The 18,463-nt window shown below is 39.8% G+C and overlaps 1 pseudogene; it reads left to right on the forward strand.

Moving 5' to 3' along the window:
- The first annotated feature begins 3,473 nt into the window (after positions 1-3,473).
- On the forward strand, positions 3,474-17,133 carry LOC142948399 (deoxynucleoside triphosphate triphosphohydrolase SAMHD1-like; annotated as a pseudogene).
- Positions 17,134-18,463: the final 1,330 nt, after the last annotated feature.

Below are 18,463 nucleotides of genomic sequence, written 5' to 3' on the forward strand. Positions count from 1 at the left end.
TGCTGATAACCCAAACACGCTCCTTTACGTTCCCAACAGAGGTCAGTCAAGAAGGCGAACAAATCGAATAAGGGGCAGGCAAACATCCAAGGTCGAAACAACAGGCAGAGCAGGAACAATAAATAGATAGATAGATAGATAGATAGATAGATACGCTGGAGAGCTTGAATGAGACACACAAGACAATCTGTCAGGGAACAAGTGCCTAAATAGTGAGTGACTAATGAGGGAATGGGCGCATGTTTACTAGAAAGAGGGGAGTTGATGCTCAGATAAAGATGTACGGGCAAAAGATTGAGCAAGTGAAAGTTTTTAGGTTTCTTGGTGTGTGGCTCGACGATAAATTAACATGGAATGAGCATATTGAGAGGATAGTTATGAAATGTAAAAAGATTCTAAATGTAATGAGGTGTCTGACAGGGTCAGAATGGGGAGCCAGTAGGTCGGCAATTAAAAATATTTATACCGCTTTGATGAGATCAGTCCTTGATTATGGGTGTGTAGTATTTGGATCAGCTGCAAAAACATCACTAAAGAATCTGGAAGTATTACAATCCCAAGCTCTGAGACTGTGTTGTGGTGCTTTTAAAACAAGTCCCGTGGCTGCTCTTCAGGTGGAGGTGAAATGCCGCTGCATTTGAGACGCAAGCTTTTAGCTATGAATTACTGGGCCAATCTGCAAGGACATTCTGGAGATAAGCATCCAACCACTAAGGTGCTTCTGCCATGTTGGGAAAGAGAAAGGGCCAAACAGGAATGTTTTGCATGGAGCAGTGGAAAATTAGCAAGAGATATGTCATTGGATCAGATGACATTCACTCCTACAGTACCGTTATCAACTACACCACCGTGGCTATTTCCCTCAGTGTCAGTTGATAATTATTTTTTGGACAAAACTCAGGCATTTAAAGATTTTGATAACATGGCTGGAGTGGTGGAGGATAGACTACAGACAACATATCAGTCATTTACTCCAGCATACACAGATGGGTCTAAAGATCCTGATACAGGTAGAACTGGTTTTGCAGTCACTATACCAACCTTGAAGTTAAAAGGAGAACATCAGATCATCTGTCTGTTTATACAGTTGAGACGTTGGCCATTATAACAGCACTGCAGTGGGTAGAGGAGGTTCGGATCGAAAAGGTCGTTGTCTGTTCAGATTCCAGTTCAGTATTATCCTCATTACAATCATTCACATCTCATAGCAGGCAGGATATAATTAATGAAATATACGAAACACTGTTCCGACTTAAGAATATGGGTATTTTCGTATCATTTATGTGGGTACCAGCACACAGAGGGGTAAAAGGAAACGAAAGAGCAGATACATTAGCAAAACAAGCTTTAGGAAGTCAGCACAAGACAGACATTTTACTCAGCAAAGCAGAAGCCAAATCAATAATCAAAATAAATATTATTAAGGAATGGCAGCATAGTTGGGATGTAGGAGACACAGGAAGACATCTTTATGCTGTTCAGAAAGAAGTTGGCAAAGGGAGGCCAGCCAGAAGAAGCACCATAGAGGAAAACATGTTAACCAGACTGAGGGTTGGACACACAAGGCTGAACAAAACAATGCAACTAATAAATAAACACCCAACAGGACTATGTGAGCACTGCCAAATATCAGAATCTGTAGACCATATCATTTGTCATTGTCAGAAATTCATACTTGAGCGAGACAGGTTGAAGAGGAGGCTGGGAGTGGAGGAAATAAATCTAAAAGATGCATTAACCTTGGGGGCAGGAAACTTACTACAATACTTGAAAGAAACAGGATTGAGCAAAATAATTTAAGTCTCTGAAATGGAGAACTCCTTTTTGTTATGTTTTGTTTGTTTTTGTTTTATTTTAGTTTAGGTACTGTTAGGGGATAGGTATAGGATTCACACTCCAATATAGTAGGTGGCGGTAATGCACCATTCACTGGATGCCATCCGCCATATAATGAAGAAGAAGAAGAAGAAGAAGAAGAAGAAGGGAATGGGCTGCAGGTGAGATGGGCGTGGAAGACCAGGTGAGGGGAATCAGTGATGATAGGGTGTGAATGGCAGGACCTGAAATGACAGGAGAGTTAATGAAACAGGCAGGATGAAAACAAACTAATAAGAAGGGGAATTCATGACAGAAAACAAATTAAAATGTCCTGTAAAATAGTTTCAACATTATCTTCCAATGAACTACTAGTCTTTTCATCATTTCACATGAAATGGTAGTTAATAGACCAGAGTATTGAATAGACTGCTGTGGTTTTATGTGATGGAAAGTACTTCAGACAACACCCATTAGGAGACAATGGAACAGGCTGCTCTTGATTATGTTATGAAAACACTGTGAACACACCCAAGTCACATGGTAGCACATACAGGTTGGATGACATAACAAGTTAAAGTTACTGTGAGGAACCTTTATCTGGTCCTGAACCAGTCTCAGTGTAGTCCTGATCCTCTATCAGACCTCCATCAGTAAAGAGACCATCAGAGAGAAGATGGTCTGTTTCTATAGAGTTGTTCTTGATGCTCGTCATCGGAGCCACCGGGTCGGATTCTGGTGAAACCAGATGAACTCATGCAGGTTCACCAGAACCTCCTTCAGCTCAGACTCAGATAAAAATAATAGTGATATAAATAATAACCTCATATCTTGACGTCCCTACCTGAACACTGGTGCAGGTGTTATGCAGTTATTCCATGAGTGAACTTTGAACACCGACTTGTTGACGTGTTCTTGTCGTCCATTGTTCGTATTTTACGCTGTAAGAGTTAAAACACTTTCAGTGTTTATAATGACTTTTTACAAAAGTGATGATTCAACACTTTCACTGTGGTTCCCATATAAAACTCTGAGTGTTTTTAAACTAAAAAGCAAAGTAGTGTGTAAGATGCCAGGGTCAGTGAGTGAACCTACACAACCACGAAGTCAAGATTATGTTTGTTTACTGTCTATTGTTCAATCCATTGTCAGTCTTTGGAGGAAGATTTTAGTATGAAATGAAGAAGCACCTGTTCACTAATCACAGGGAGCGTCAACAATGGACTAGGTGTGTCCAGTATTTGTTCTTCTTGGTCCGAGGTGCGCGATGAAAATGAAACTATCCATGAATTGTCAAATAAAGGTCTGTGTTGATCTGAGTGTCAGGTGTACAGCATGCATCAACAATTATACTTGTTCACTGATGACACATTGGGTGGTTTTCTACTGGCACCACCATCAATGTCCCTACATTTATATGTAACTTCCTGTTCTGCTTTGTGGGGAAGTTTTATTCCTCAACCTGTTCCAGTTTGGTTTGTTGTCTTTCTAAAATGTTTTCGATGTCTAATGATCTCAAATATGTTCGCTATGAGGGCAGTGACCTATCTGATAGGTGTGGTGGAGATATAAAAGCCAGCTGTTGTTAAAGCCCTGGATGTGTTTACTGCAGGTCTGCTGTCATCAGCTCTTTAAACATCCTTGTATAATATTGTTTGTGCGACTATCAAAACTTTGGTTAGATACATAAATAACCTGTGAACGCTTCAAACGAAGAAGAAGAAGAAGAAGAAGAAGAAGAAGAAGAAGAAGAAGAAAACATCGTGGACAGAGACTGGCACAGGGTGAGTGCTCCTTTGTGAAACAAGATTGCAATGTTTAAAAATGATAACAATCCAGAATAGAAGGAAGTGTGTACTAAACTAAAATCTCTAATTTATTCAACAACATCCACCTCACTGGATTTCTTTCAGGTTTCACAACTGGCCTTTCTCTCTCCAGCTCGTTCCCTAATATGTTCTTCTGTTTTTTTGTTTTCCCCCATTGTCTATAGAGACCATGACGACAGACAAGGTAACATATCATGTGTTTATCCGTACATTACACGACATGTTCAGTGCTGGAGAGATGAGGGAAACCAAACAGAGCAAAGCTGAAGAGCTTGTAGAATAAACAGTGAAGGAGTGTGTAAGATGCCAGGGTCAGTGAATAAACCTGCACAAAGTCAAGATTATGTGTTTACTGTTATTGTTGAATCTATTGTCAGTCTTCAGCAAAAAAAAAATGAAAGTAATGAAGATGAGGAAGATTGCAGTCTGACACGAATGACAAGAAGAACAGGGGCGGTTTTTACTGTCAGTCTTTTGGGTCAAAAACAGACCAGTTGTGTCCAATATCTGTTCTATCTTGTCGTACCAGGTGCTCAATGATCCCACGGCCGTGTTTTTAAGTCATTCCTTTGAAGCTTCATGTTTGGGCTCTTTGGGCCTCGTGCAACAACATTTTCATATTCCGGTGTCGCGTGAAAATTGGTAGAATAATGTTTTGAGTGAAGAATCTCTTTTAATCTTGTGATACCATGATACATCATATCACCCGCATCGTATCCTGCTGCTCAGGGCTTCTCAACCTTTTGTAACTTAAGAACCACTTCTGATAATCACAATAATTCAAAGGACCACTTCACTAAACAAATGAGAAATAAACGAAACATGACAAAAAAAAAAAGAGAAAATTTAACAGGGATGTAACTACTGTATGTTATGTCGCTGTCAGCTGACGAAAAGCAAATATTCTGTTGACGCTTTCAGAGCTCTCAGGATAACTGGGTCTGGTTCTACTGGTTCTCTTCTGGATGATAACTTAACTGGGTTTTGGTTCTATGTGTTCTGCCAGGTGTTTAATGATCCCATCCACGGCACGGTGGAGTTACCCCCTCTACTCGTCAAAATCATAGACACACCTCAATTCCAGAGACTGCGCTACATCAAGCAGCTCGGAGGGGTCTACTTTGTTTACCCTGGAGCATCACACAACCGCTTTGAACACTCGATTGGGTAAGTCTGTTTTTCATCAGATAGTTTTATGTCTTAAGGGAATCACACTCCTAGTTGAGCAAAGACTGGTTTGCAGTGAAGAACACAATACAATCAATAGAACCAAAGTACACACACAGCATACCTTGGGCTGTAACAAAGGTTCATACTTTCAGCTTTGCAGCAGGATACTTGTGCGGTAATTGTGTGATGAGTTTGTTGTTGTGTGTTGTGTGTGGGGATAAAGGGTGGCGCACTTGGCAGGAGAGCTTGTTAAAGCTCTGAAAACAAGGCAGCCGGACCTCAAAATCAACAACAGAGACGTCCTTTGTGTGCAGATTGCTGGTCTTTGCCATGACCTGGGTGAGTGATACACACCTTCTCACGATCACATCTAATGCATGAAGGCTGGTCCTCAATGAAGGCAGACAACACAAATACATTCACATGTACACTTTCATGTGAACCATTTCACAATCTGTTTCTCTCAACCAATCACAGCCCACCCTCACCTCAGGAGGTTCATTTAAACATGACTCCCTCCTCACTGATCCTTTCTACACTGATGCTGTTACAGACCGTACTGCTGGCAGAGCTTTGCCTCCTCCACCCTTTTATAGTTCAGAGTTCACTTTGCATTGCAAATGTATTCAAAGTTTACTTCGGGCTAGCGGGGGGGGGGGGGGGGGGGGGGCATTTTAAGAGCGGAGCCAACAGCACCAACTTTAACTGTATTTCCATTTGTTGTAATAAATGGTTAAGAATCTATGACGAGAGTTCCTGACTGAACAGTTCCTGTAGATCATCTCGGTTAAATGCTTAACGTGCTTTAATGTGAAATGCTTTCAGCAAGTGTGATAATCACTGATAGCAAACAATAACAGCTGATGGGAGCAGAATACAAAAAAAGAAGAATTACTTTTTTAATCATTGAGGGGAAATAATTGTTTTCCCTTCAATGTTATTTGAAGGAGATGAACTGGCACCTCTCCAACTACCAGCACACACATTTTTAAAATGAATAACCCAACAGCAGTTTAATGGGTTTATTTGATCTGTTTTTGCAATTGAACTCTTATTTATTTATTTATCCATATCTAGGACATGGGCCTTTCTCCCATATGTTTGAAACGTTCATCCACAAAGCACGTCCAGAAAAGAAGGATTGGAAGGTAAGAAACCACTAAATAACCGTTGAAATCGCATTGTTGAGCCAAAGGAGTCGAGCTCACTCTGGAGAGCAGTGGGATTCTGGGTCTCTGTTGTCGATGGTTCAGTGTTGGTATTTCTCAATTCTAAATGACTTCAAGAACAACAAGTTCAAGTTATAAAATAAAATAAAATGCTGTCTGTTTAATAAATAGAGGCCTGGAGGTAAATCACCTAAAGGTTTCCTCCTTTCTGTTTGTTATATTGCCATTAGCAGTAAATATCACAGTATATGTTTTCTGTGTAAAAAGTACAAACAGAGGAGGAAGATAGCACATAGTACAACTCTGCACTCTTTAAAGTGATTAAGTTGTCTCTCTGCGTACATTACGTCATTTATTTATCCCTCGTTCAGCCGGACGTGACGTTACATTTCATTTTCAACATAAAGTGACGTTATGTGACTCCAGTCTTGTGGTGCATTTAGTGCGCACACAGATAGTAGTGCTGCTTTTTCTTTACTTCACAATCAAATACAAATTTTCATATTGAAATGCAATATATGTTCTATTGTAGAAAAAAATAATTTTAATAAGTTAATTTTGGAAGTTCATAGAAGATAAGAATCTCTATTCTGACATCTACCCCCCCCCCCCCCCCCTCCCCTGAGATAAGTTGTAAATTGTCAACTCACGACATTCAGAGATGTCGCGGTAATCCTCCCATAAAGACCCGCCGTCTATTCTGGGAGGATTTCTGTAAATGTCTTTGATTACTTGTAATGATTAAAGATTCAAAATGTGTTGTAAAGAGGTGGCAGTCGGAGCTTAGCTTTACGGTTACGGACACAAATGAGGAAGGTTTGAGACGAGTAGAGAACAGAGACGTGATAATCCCACAAAGAGGTAAATGATGTTCACAGACATCACAGCAGAGTGCTGTACTTTAAATCAATATAGAATCAGCCTCAATAGCAGCTTCAGTGTCATCTGTAGCGGCCTTCATTGTTGTGATTATTACTGCGCAGTGTTATCCCGCACCTGGCTCTGATTGGCTAATCGTTAGTCCCTCCGCTGTGCTTATTGGTCAATTACTTTTTAATGGAGGAAACGCGGTTGTTCGCCTGTCCCGATGCCAGACGAATCAGTCGGTTCAAAGGTCTGGACCCAGATAAAGAGATAAGGGCAAGAGAGGCAGAATGTCAGAGGAGCATAAGCTAACAAAGGATGTCCAGACCAGTTCTAGTTTGGGTTAGAGGGGAGGCGACCAGGAGAGTCTTGGGGCAAACCCTAAAGTAGAAGAAAGACCTTCATTAACAGATGTTCTGATACAAAAGTTGGGACATATCATGTATATTAGATGGCTTTCCCAAAACATCAATATTTATGCTATCAAATGACATCAAACATGACAGTGGAAATGGATGTTATGACATTTCTATTGTTTTAATAAATGTCAGCAGTATCATTTAAATACAAAACGTGGTGCAATGAAAATACACAACTTCGCAATACAGGATTTTTTGCCATCAAAACTAACAAATCTGTGTATCTTGCAGCATGAGGAAGCCTCTCTAGAAATGTTTGACAGCATGGTGGAGGAATGTAACCTCCTGGATGAGGACAAGAAGAAGAAGCTGCTGCCCGATGACCTGAAGTTCATCAAAGACATGATTAAAGGACAGGTACTGTGTCTGAGTGAATTGTGTAGAATTAGTCAGTTATCATCATCATGGCTACAGCAGCCATTCTAATGCCACTGCTGTCTGTCATCTCTGCAGCCATCTGAAGGTCATCCAGAAGAAAAGTCCTTCCTCTATGAAATCGTGGCCAACAAAAGAAATGGCATTGATGTGGACAAGTTTGACTACCTTGCCAGGTGGGGCTTGTTGAACGGCGACTGTAGATGAACTACGTATTATCTTAACGTAAGAAACATTCTCATTTCATATATCTCACTCTCTCTTCTCAGGGACGCCCACCACCTGGGCATCAAGACCAACTTTGACCATCTGCGCTTCATCAAGTTTGCCAGAGTGTGTGAGGTGGACGGGCAGAAACACATCTGCACAAGAGACAAGGTGCTGACTTTGCAATTTCTTCTTTTTCGATCAGTTTTTAAAACAGCAAACTATTTCAGGGTCCAACAATAAGGATTGCCCGATGAGCTACGTTACTACGATGTCACAATATGATAATTTAATATCACAATTATCATAGAAAATATGAATATGTTTCACGGTTTTCATTATTATTAACCAGAATATTTGTAATCAGCCTGTAGCTAACGAACTAAGATATGAATAATCAACCTTTTCCCTTTATTTTGTTTAAGACATCCTTACTGGTTATTTACATAAAAACACAATTTAAATGATTAGCAAATAAACATTTATATTTTTATTGATAAAAACTTCTAGTCATTAGTTTTAACGATGTATTATAAACTGTTTAGATCAAGTGAAAGGAAGTTAAACGGGTCATAATTCATCTTTAATATCTATTTTATATTGCTGTGAAACATCTCCTTCAAACAACTGGATTCGTTTGTTCAAGTTTCTCACCAAAACTACATGTTACTAGATTACATTTGAACACATCATGATATCATTTACTTTAATTAAAGTAACATTTTTACTGAATGGAGCTTGAACGCACCACAAAGTGTTCTGTTAGCAACGTTACGAGCTTTCCTCTCGATTCAACACTTTATAAGAGAAGTGACCAGAAAGCATCAATGTGAATCTTCCAGATCGCATTAATAGATCTCTTATTCTAGGCCGACAACGATTGTCACTAAAAAAAAATTTTTCACACCATGAAATGGCGTGACATGAAAAACGCGAAATTCGCCTCATTCGCGCGAGTTGAAATTTTTCGACTTGACTGAGAAATGTGCTTGTGGCAATAGCCTATCAGCGCTGAGATGCTCCTCCTGTCATCACTGATGTCATGCTGTTGTTGAATCAGGAAATAAATCCTGTAGCCGTCTGTGTTCACCCAGAGCTCTACGACACCTCATATTAGTAGAGAGCGGACCAAACTATGTGTATACATGCGTGTTGTGGCAACCCGGGGGACGTGGAGGCGAGATTCAGAGATAAAACAGCTGACCCAGAGACAGTAGCCATGTAACATAAAGTGTCCTTTAATAAACAGGGTAGGGTAAAGCGGGATAGGGTCAAACTCAACAAAAGACTCCTCCTGGTCGGGGTCTTTGGCCTTCAGTCTACACCCAGTGTGAGATGATTCCTCCGTCCTGTTTGGGCAGAGGAGAGGAGAGAGGTGAGTCCGCTTAATTACCTCCGGTCAGCTGAAGCTCCTCTCCAGAGGTTCAGGAGATCCTCGTATTCTTCTGCCCAGTCTGTCTGCCGCTGCTGCTTCACAGCCCTGTGAACATATGCTCATTGTAATTAGCTGATGGGCTGCAGGTGTGACCACTGCCACGTGCCTAGTGGCTGCAGCACCTGCACCGGATAGAAGACTCCCTCTATCACCTCCCCCAACCTGAGCTTGGGGATCCGCCTCCTGTGCTGTGTCGGCTCGGCTTTTCCCCCTGGTTTGCCACAGTGGGTATAAACCATATGGAACAAACAATGAAAGAGACGCTGCCGTATTTACGCCTAGATGACGTTATTGTGAGTGTTGATGGAGCTGCTACAATGTTAGCTTAGCATAGCACCGATCGATCCGAGCTCCACTCAGAAAACAAGTATTTTAAAAGTTATTTACTTGTCGTCTTGAGGAGAGAACTAACAAAACATGAATTCAGACTTTTTACAAATCGGCATCATTATGTAGTTATTTCGGCATCTCTTTGTGTCCGTTTATTGCAGTTAAATCACAGAAAAATCTTTTTATTTTGGGTTCATAGAGCCGATATGTGGCTTGCTAGAAACAGTGAATTCTCCTCTGATGATGTTATGAACTCAGACGAGACGGCGTTTATTTCCTGGATATCTGAGACTTCCACAACACGTACTAAGCAGGAATAGAGGTTATTTCCTTCACGGTTGATGGCGGAAATAAATGGCTTAGTTGATAACGGTTTCCATGGAGATAAGCCACTCCTCCTCTCCGGCGTGTCTAGTGCAAATGACGCAAATAAACACAAATGATCCCGCGAGTAAACTCCCGCGAGTAACGCATGTGTTTGGTATCAACGCATCATTATATTGCACGTACAACATACAGCTCTTCTTCAAGCCGGAATTCAGCCAGGATGGGGTGATGTGATGTTAAAACCAGTGAGAAGCCCAGAAGTGACCATGGTGTCAGTGGGATAAGCTCTTTGAGTGTCCATTATAAGAAATGAATAGACTTCCTCTATGAAATTCCTCTGGGACATGCCGGCTCCAATATATGAATCGGCAACATCACACGCACAAAGTATTTCTACAGCTGCAGAACATAGTAACACGTTCACAAACTTAAATAAGTGTGTGTTTACTGAAACATTTCACAAGCTCAAAATATTGACCCATAATTACTTCCATGTGGACCCTGCTTGTCTTTTATCAGATTTTAAACTGCAATCACTTGTTATGAGTTGTGACTAAACTATAAGTGATGCTCTCCACAGGAGGTGAACAATCTGTACGAATTGTTCCACTTAAGATACACCCTCCACAGGAAAGCCTACCAGCACAGCGTGAACAAGATCATAGAGTCTTTGTGAGTAGCTACCTTTCCCCCGTTGGTACTCTAATAACAACATTTACCTTTTTTCTGCTGTAGCTTATTTCATTTGCTTCATAATTCCCTCTCTTGTATGTTATGCAGCAGAATGTTTTAAAAAGTGATGATGTGATTATTCAGGATCACAAAGGCCTTTTTGAAAGCAGACGAGCACATCCAGATCAAAGGCTCTGGAGGGAAGATGTTCACTCTCTCCTCAGCCATCAAGGACATGGAGGCCTACACCAAGCTGACAGGTCTGTAGACACCGCTGTGTCTTTAACATGAAGACACAGGGAGGAGTGGGCAGACGAACCGCCATCTGTGCCATGTTCAACAAATACAAACACTGAGTTCCAAATCACATACGTTTTACTTTTTGTACAAACTGCAGCTGCCCTTACAAAAAAACATTCTTCTTGCATTAAATTGGACATATTACTTCATCATAAGATTTTATATTGAACTTTGACCCTCTGGCTCATTTATCAGCTGCACCGGGGATTGTGGGTCAGAGCAGCCAGAACAGCAAAATGAGACCAGATGCAGTAGAACGTCCTTGTATTTTCTGCATACTGCATTTGACACACTAAATACTTTTGTGGCATGTTAATTGTATGGTAGTATCAGTATTGGAACACAGTACTTTTTAAAAGTACTGTTATGGTCTGGCTCTTGAACCACAACAAAACGTCACGAAAAACTCAGCCTTGCTTAACAAAGAAACCACCTTTATTAGAGAAAGGTCAGGACATTTCCAAGTGCAAAACAGGAGAGCGTTCTCACAGAAAAACAGACGGGGTAACTCCTGCTGCTAGACACCCCGTGTAGCACACCAGGTGTCAGTGGAAGAAGCCAGCCCCTCCTCCGGATGGGGCGGGTCTTGTAGGGCGAAGCCGTTGGCCAGCTGCCTCCAATCTTCCTGATGGCCCTGGGCCGTCACAGTACACAGTAGTTTCAAAACAAGTTCAATTGTCCAAACATGTCCGTTAGACTGCGGTCAGTATTATCACTTGTGTTATTATTTATTTATTCTTTTTACACCAACAGTGATATTAAACCTTTTGACAGTGTTTTTAATTATGTTAAAGTCTGTAAAGCTAGAATACATATGTGATCTGAGTTTATCACACCTCAGAAAAAATGTGTTTTTTAACCACCCAGACAAATTTGAATGATTAAAAACATCACAGAGCATATGACATTATGTTTTTTGAATGTTACCTGAGGGACTAAGTTTGGTTAAAGGTTGTTGGAGTGTAAAATTCATGTAAACTTGATGAAATCCATTAAAAAGCAGGACAGAGCTGTAAACACGACCCTGAACTTTGATACATTAGGAAATACAAATACACATTTCCACAAATTTGGGAAATACTTTGATGTAGACGTTGCAGTCAGCCACTCCCTGTAGCGCTACAGGTAGTTAGCCAGTTTGCTGTACATGCTAATGATTGCAGGCAGATAAACACATCATTTAATTCATCACTTACACTTTTTGCACTTGTAAAGACAAAATCAAGACACAGCCCTCCAGACTGTAGACCAGAGGTCTTCAACATGGGGTCTGCAACCCCTAGGGGGTCCGCGGAGGTACTGCAGGGGGTCCGCAAAAGTTTTGGTTGATTAGACAATTTTTAAAAATTTAAATTTTTTTATTTTTTTCCAAACATGAATCTGTCCATTATTCTAATAGTTCAGTATTGTATGCAGGATAACAGGTATGTTTATGCATGGCAGTGGCACTAATAGGCCATCACTCATTTTCGTTTCCACATTCATGTTTAAAATAAAAACGTCAATTTGAATATCTTGTATGCATGATTATCATGCAATTGACAGACAATGTTGATATTGGCATTGGTATCAGCTGACAAGGTATGTTTATAAATGTCAGTAGCACGGCCTCTCTACTCACTGTACCTTCACATGTTTAAAATAACAACATGAATATATGAACCTGTGTATTATGTGAATAGCTTAGTATTGAATGCACAATAAAGAGGTATGTTTATACATGGCACTAGGCCCTGTTCAATATAAAACACAATTTTATACAATATATATAGTCGGGGTCCCTGCTCCATCTCTCTATCAGTTTGGGGGTCCTTGGCCTGAAAAAACGTTGAAGACCCCTGAACTAGACGCTCTTCTTAAAGCCTGATGCACATCGCTTCAGCACGGAGAGAGATCCCAAACTTGCCGTACCCTGTTACGTTGCTTTGGTATTATTGGATAGTTGAGTTTGGCAAATGGGCAATTGTGAGTAGAAGCAACTTACTGAAGTTAAGTAAAAGTAATTTGATCACATTGATATTGTTTATTTCTTTCAGTTATGACTCTGACTATGATGTAAATTATTTATTTTGTAACACTATAAATGATCTTGTGACCCTTTCTTTGGTTTGTTCTCACTCACCTGTAGATCAAGTGTATGAACAAATACTCTACTCTTCCACCCCGGAGCTGACTGAGGCGAGGGACATTCTAAAGAAGATTGTCGCTCGAAATCACCCCAGGTGTCTGGGTGAAAGAAAGCTTACCGAGGTACGCACTAGTGTCATTGTGTGACTGTATCACATGCAGGCCTGCAATTTTGTCATTTTAAGGGCAAGGCCACTTGACCTTTGGCGTCCATCAAATCTACAGCAATAATGAATTTCACTTGAGGGTTAAGGGTGATTTTATTTTTATGCCTCCACGCCGGCAGCAGCCGTGGATGGTCCGGTCTATTCTCATGAATATCATTCTCAAATTTCTTCAAATTTGGCGCACAAATCCACTTGGAATCAAGTTGAACTGATTAGATGTTGGGGGTCAAAGGTCAGTGTGACCTCACCAAACGTCTTTTTAACATCATAGAATAATTCATATGCTAATTATGACAATTGCATACTAATGTGTGTCAGGATAAAAGGATGAAGTGATGACATTTTGGACAGACATGGATGTAAACCCGAGCATTCCTCAGACTTTGTCACAGAAACCTCTGCCCTCAGTGAAACGTCCTGTTGTGAGAGGACAAACAACAACACCGAGCATCACAGCTAACATATCTAGTCAGGCCTGTGACCGGACTACAGACACAGCTGGTTACTCTGTCAAGAGCCAAATGTGTAAATAATGTGTACGCACAAAATCCAATCTACAGGTTGACATTTAACCAGAAGGTTACCTGTTCCATACCGCATTGTACTGTCCGCATGTCGAAGGGTTTTTTAGCAAGACACTGAACCCCAAGTTGCTCCTAAACGTCTTAGGATGGGTTAAATGCAGAGGTCAGATTTCATGTTTGTACCTGTATGTATAAGACCATTGAAATAAAGTTAGTTATTAAGTTTAAAAATCCATGCAGACGTCTTTTCACAAGCATGAACTGGTATTAACAGACACACTTAGACCAATCATACTTCAAATATATTGAGAGACGGGGAACATTGTTTTTAGGTTGTTGACCAATTTGTCTGATTGAATTATTGTTTTTTTAGTCTACACAATGTTATGTAAAATCAATCGATAAAAGACACATTTACAAACTTACTTTTAAGTGATTTGATGAATTTCATCACTTCATTTTACATTAGAGCATCATCTCCCTGTTGATTGTTTAATTTGATCCTGAATTGTTTAACCCTTTGTAGAGTAAACGCACTATGAATCATTGATCATCCTTTTATTGTTTAATATTGATGATTGTGATTTTCCCGTGATGATGGTTTACAGAAATATGTGATGAATTAGTGTAATGACAGCTGCTCTGCCACCGTTGGAGAACCTTGCTGATGTGACGCAATCCTTGAAATTTCGCTTTCTTTGCCGCTCTTCTCTTTGACAGGTCTAATGACTGCTGAAGCGGCCACACATATTGATATGCAAACGAATGTATAAGAGTGTTTCTGCATTCATTAATAGATAACAGTGGATATTTATGTCTTTGTGTGTACGCTCAGTTTTAGTTGTGAATCTACAGAGTTTTATGCAACAGGGCCTGGTGTTTTGTGATTGTTGTTTTGTTGTGGACAGAGAGTGAAAACACAGAGACAAAGTTACATTTAACTTTAATTTGATCTCAAATTATTATTACCATCTCTAACTTTTTCTCCCTCCCTAAGGACATGATTACCAAATGGCAAAACATGACACCAGAAGAGAAAGAGGTGAGTTTTTCAGTCTAATTATTTCAACTTTTCTTAATCTTCTGTTTATTACGATGTGATTTGTAAGATATCAATCAGTAAAAAAGAAAAATAATGAACCTCTTAATACTCTCAGTTGGCAAACAACCAAACTCTGCATCACAGCTGATATCTGGCACGGTGTGGGACAGACATCCTGGCTGAAGAATCATGATCTTATAGTCACATCATAAACACTGTTAATGACAGCAGCTGTGCTGCATCATCGATATCAACATTTAGAATGATCACAGAGAGTTGAACTGTCCTCTCATCTTAACAGCCACACAGCTCCTGCTTGTGAACGGGCTGCAGACACAGCTGCTCCCTCTGTTGAGTGCCAGCGCATTAAACCTCCCTTCAGTCCCCTCCTGCTCCCTGTGACGAGCCTCATACACTCACACATTTATTATACGTATATAAGCTGCGGCTCAATCTGTAGGTGAGAAAAGTGTGGACAGAGAGACAAAACAGTGTTTTCAATTTCAACTGCTTCATGTTGATCAGAGTAAAATGTGTTAAGTTGGAACACATTTCAAATCTCTTGTCCCTCCCACTACTCACCTTTTCTCCTCTCTCCCCAAGGAAATGAAACGTGGTTGGGAAAAGGAATTGGCCGACTGTCAGAATGACGGACTGACACCAGAGGACTTTGAAGTTCACGTGAGTTTTTAGTCCAATTACTTTTAGTTTATGTGGTGGGAATTTTGTAATATAAACTCAAGAGAGAGATGTCTGTTAAGGGTTTATTCTCAACACTTGCAAGAGAAAACAATCAGCAACAGTCACAGATATTGTCCAGATGTTGAGCAACATTCTATTTCACTCCATCTGTTTACTTTGCATATGTCTGTTGCTGGAACATCACGATTGGTAGAAGATTAGCTCGAACATACTCTCATAAGTTACATTTAAAAGCATCACTACATAAGTCAGCATTTTATAATTTCCATCTTTTTGCTGACCTGTCTGCTCATATGTCACTGCACCAACAATGTTTACTCAGTCAAGGTGAGAACCATAGAAATAAAAGAAGAGTAGAGACATTCACATTTAATCAACGTAGCAGGATGGTCAGAAAAGCGGACATTTCTAAGCTTTTAAGCTAACTAGCCAGCCATTCGTCTCCAGAGCTGCGTCTTCTCTCTTATCAGTGAGCTGTGACATCACTTTACAAACCCACCATAACAACTGACAACATTTTATTTCTACTCCAATTCTCTCTCTTGTTTTCCATCTTACAGCATAAAACAGAACATAATAATAAAGCTTTTAATAATCCTTTATAACATGAAGTGATTATTATGTTATAGGTTTAAACTGGTAATTTCCCCTGCTACACTTCACTTTTCTCAAAATCTTGAATTATCATTTATATTTGTGAGATGTTGCCTTCCTTCATTGATATAATTTACATGAGAAAGTAAAAACAGGCGTCTGTCTTCTGTCTCTTTTAGATCGTTAAATTGGACTATGGGATGAAAAACAAGAACCCCATCAAGAAGATGCGGTTCTACAAGAAGAGAAAACTTGATGAGGCATTCAAGCTCCCCGACTACCAGGTCAGAACTACACCACAACAGTTTTAATCTTAATCTATCGTGGCATTATCTTGTGTGTCTTTCTTTATAAGGCCTCCTCTGTTATGTCATTATTCTCTAATGTATGCTGCTTTCATTCTTTTCAGAAGTCCGTGTTTCACCCGAAATACTTCTCTGAGCAGCTGATCAGGGTTTACTACAAGAAGACTGATGAAGCAAGTGTGAAGAAAGCCTACGAGCACATGGACCTGTGGTGGGAAAATCAAAGGGCAAATCCTCAGGTAATATTTAGATTCAGGCTGTTAAATATAGTATTATATATTTAAAGTACGAGTATAAGGATGGGGACGTGAGGAGGGAAGGAGAGATTAATCATATCACATCTTGTCAGAGCTCTTTGATCTTGGATCAACAGTTAGTGTTGTCCAGTTCTGCTGCTAATTAATATTTTTCTTAATGATTATTTTCTCAGTTGACTCATATATAGTTAAGTCTATAGAAGTAAGAGAAGAGGGAAAATAACAATGAACTAAAGTCCAAGGTCTCATACAGCTTGTTTTATCCGACCAATGTTCCTTCACTTTCACACAAGGCTGTTGTTTGACTAATTATTCGTAAATTTGTTCATTTTTTGTCAATCGACAAATCATCTCAGCACCAGCTCAGTCTAGTTTCTGCTTCAGTGATGTCTCACTCTGCTCTTGTTCCTGATACTGATGCACTTTTCTCTTTATTTACATGCTGTAGGACACAGAGGAAGACCCGAGCCCACCCAGGAGGAAATATCCAAAACAATGAATGAAGCAGTTTTGGAAAATGAAGATTAAATTTGGTAAAAGAAAGCCATTCCTCCCTGATAGTCATCATGGTTGATTGTTATTCAGACACTCAACAAGGGGAGCATGTTAAAGAGCACAGCCTAAATCTTGAGGTCTCTAAAAACATTTTACACCATTTTTCTCCAAAAACGAATGATTTAAGAGTAATGAGGATCATTATTACATATTAAAGCCCTGTTGAATATCATACACATACCTTTGTTTTGGTTGAGTCATCTTGACTCAGCTTTATTGAGGCTCACTTCTCCATCTGCAGCTGATTATTACATCACGTTTAAAACAGAATCAGTGCTGAATAACACCAGAAGCCGGCCGTTGAGTAATTCTGTTAAATCATCATTCAGCTCACGGTCACACCAACAAAGTGAACATTTAGCTTTTGGTTGAGGGATTTTAAATATTTAGAGGTGTTTGGTTTTAATGTTAATCGTGTGAGTTACTGTTATGATTACATCATATATCACTGTTTCTCACTGTACTCTTATGATATAGCTCAACTGGCCTTCTTTAATGTAATCATGGGTATGCATGTGGTGAAGACAAACTTTGGGTATTGTTGTGTTTTGCTGTTAGTGTGAAAATGTATTGGATAAATAATATGTAACGGGGCTGTAAAGGGAAACCTATTGAAGGTTATTAGAACCTTTCTACTGTATCTTATTGTGACGGGTTGATCTGAAATAAAACTATTCTTATCTTTCTTGTGTGTCCTTGTGCAGCTTAAGTCTAATAATACTAATGATGCGTATAATCAGTTATTAATCAAATAAAACAAATACACACATCAGAAGCATTAAAGTGCTGCGTGAGTCAGGCACCGGAATCTGATTCCCCCACGTGGGTCCTGATGATGCAGGATGAGAAAATACAATTGCCAGTTCAAATTATATCTTCAGTCAAATACCAATTGGGAAATGTACCTTCAGAAATGAATTCCTCAAAATCAGCATCATGTAATTGGATGCATTTCTTGTGGCTTTGATACTGCACCTTAATTATCATTTCATCTACAACATGAGCCGAGAGTGAAAATGAGGTACAGCTGAACTTTTCTTAGATATCCTTTCAATGCTCATAATAATAGTCTAAATAACTGAAAACAGTCACTCGATCATTCAAATGCTCTCTGATGTACCGAGAAATACAGTTAAATACAGTTTTTGAACTAAAGCTCGTGGGTATGCAGATGTTCTTACTGCCTGACAGGTCTGGAACTTCATTAACGCACTGAAACACACAGAATGATCCCTTTACACAAGCTTCCCTGTTATGGCACGAATTATCCAGCTTTAC

This window comes from Anarhichas minor, unplaced genomic scaffold (assembly GCF_050575085.1).
Source record: "Anarhichas minor isolate MPS153535 unplaced genomic scaffold, ASM5057508v1 ptg000003l, whole genome shotgun sequence".
NCBI lineage: Eukaryota > Metazoa > Chordata > Actinopteri > Perciformes > Anarhichadidae > Anarhichas > Anarhichas minor.